Here is a 2,782-nt window from a genome sequence, read left to right as displayed (position 1 = left end):
AGGAGATTTACTAACTTTTTAAGTATATCGAGTAAATTAGGAATGAGGTTTGATACCATACAATCCCAATTTATAGATAATTCTAGACATTATGGGCCTCGTTATGGATAGAGTATCACTTTAATCAAAGGTTCGGGCACCAACTTAGATTTAACTGCTATAATCCAGACATCTATATCTATGTCTACTATATATATATATATATATATATATATATATATATATATATATATCCGCAGTAGTTTTCAGTGGGTTCGGTGAGGCTTGGGTTTACGACTCTACCACAGTCGGGCCTGGGCATCTCATATTCCGGTCATCAGTTGAGCTCAGGCCTGAACTTTAGGTCCATTTTCTAGTGGGCTGGGTGGGCTCGGACTGACCTCCATTTCAAGCCCCTATTACACTGGCAGGAGAACTAGTCATTCATTAGATGTGTACCACTATTTAGATGTTCTCACCAAGAATTACACCGGTCCAATAGCCAGGTGGACCACAATCTATAAAACAGCTTTACTGGTGAAATATATTTTGCAAAAGTTTTCTAACCATGCAATTGTTTCTGACGTGGCCCATCTCCTGAAGTGACCAGATATACTTTTGGAAAAGAGCATCTATGGCGTGGCTTGGGAGTTGGGATCCGCCAAGGTCTGCCGATCCCTGTGGGGCCCACCGGATCTATGTGCCTTACATCCATGCCGTTCATCCGTTTTGACACCTCATTTTAAGGCATGATCCCAAAAACGAAGCAGATCCAAATCTTAGGTGGACCACACCATAGGAAAAGTTGTGATTGAATACCCACCATTAAAAGTTTCTTAGGGGCTACCGGAATGTTTATTTGCCATCCAACCTGTTGATAAGGTCATAAAGTCCTGGATGAAGGGACCACAAAAATATTAGCTTGATCCAAAACTTGTGGCCCACAAGAAATTTTTAATGGTGATTCGCCAACGTTTCCTGTGGTGTGGTCCGACTGAGATTTGGAACTGCTTAATTTTTGGGATCATGCTCTAAAATGAGCTGTCAAAATGGATGGACAGCATGGATGTAAAGCACATACATCATGGTGGGCTCCACAGGAAGTCACTGACGCCACCCAGCATCTATCTAGATGGTCTGAACTACCTTTATGGATGGCTTGGATATTGCACAGTGCATTAGGGGTGGCAATGGTAATGTGTAGGGCTCAGATAGTAGGTCAACTCTCCCCAACCGATTCTGATGCAGGTCAGAGTTAGAGAAGGTGGCCCATTTAAGTTTACGAGTCAGGCTAGAGTTGAACCCTGGGCAACCTGATCCATTTATTTATGTGAAGAATGCATAGATGGGCCCTGCATAAATGGTCCACATCTCGTTCACATGCCACTTTTTGAAGGATAAGAATGCCTTTTATCCAAGGATTAAAAATGTTTCTGATTTTGTATAGAATCATAACTGCAGAATCAACATTTGAATTGGATGATAATCCTATCAGATTACTTGGATAATATCAACAGCAGGATATCACATGGCCGTAGCTGCTAACATATCTGCCAAACAGCTGATACATTAAGAAAGCGAGGACACATTTGGCTACACCAAAAATCATGAAATTTCCAGATAATCTGCACCAAATCAGACATTAATTTTGAAATAGCATGAAATTTGCCCAACCAAACGCACCCCAAGGCGTTCGATTTTAATGCTCCTATTTACTAGAATTACATCTCTTAATAGACGATGACAGCAGAGATATGGTCTGATATCTCAGTTAGAAGCCCGCACGCTGACACATCCCATGCATGTGACCATTCACAGGAATACAATGGGTAAAGATAAGGCAGCCAAACAGGTTGGCAACATCCCCAGCGCTTTAAAATGGGCACGTGAGACAGTCAATCAGCAATCTGAATTCTCTCACTTGACTATCGGCAAGCCATGATGCAAACATGACAACATGTCTTTCCCATCCAATAAAAAAATGGAGGGTCAAAATAGAGCTGAGGAAAAAACAATTCCAATCAAGGTTCTGAAACATCTATCCAACACGTTCCAGTGTGGATTGCATACGAATCCAAAGAAGCACTTTGGTTAGATGATGCTAAACATCCGACTAATGGCTTTTCTTTTACGGAGAAAAAAAAACTGTCAAAACAAAATTCATGATTTTTCCAACGTTCAAAGGTTTAGCATCATCCAGGAGCATGATTTTAACAGCATGGAACAAATGCCTAGTTCGGAGAGACTAATCATTAATCAGGACTGTCCATTCTTTTCAAACCACATTGGCAAATCATGGGATGAAGACCACACCCAATCAAATATCTGCCCAGGATCATCTCGGAATCAGCCCCAAGTAGTGATCTGGAATAGCAGGACATCGAATCTTGCATTCAATATCCACAACAACTGGCAAGTTCACGACAGCAAAACGGGAAATCGATCAGATGAATAACACAGTAGAACTGTCAGCATTAAATGTTCAATGGCATCATCTGCCCTGACAACATGAAATTAGGGTCCAATTTGGGTGACTCATTTACCATAGATGGAATGAAATCTACCCAAATCACCATCCTTATAAATGGCAGCAGAGTAATTTCAGCAACAATGTGTCCCCATCCCAATGATCCCCCAAATCTCCGTTGATATATCAACTGAATGGTGATTTTGGGAAACATCCAAACCACACTTGAAACCCCACCAAAAAAAAAAAAAAGATTTGCTGCAAAAATGGACCACTCCATGGAAGATGGTCCAAAAGAGAATCTGGCAATCACAAAAACACAGCTAAAAGTTACAG

Source organism: Magnolia sinica, chromosome 12 (assembly GCF_029962835.1).
Source record: "Magnolia sinica isolate HGM2019 chromosome 12, MsV1, whole genome shotgun sequence".
NCBI lineage: Eukaryota > Viridiplantae > Streptophyta > Magnoliopsida > Magnoliales > Magnoliaceae > Magnolia > Magnolia sinica.
This window is presented reverse-complemented; position numbering follows the sequence as displayed.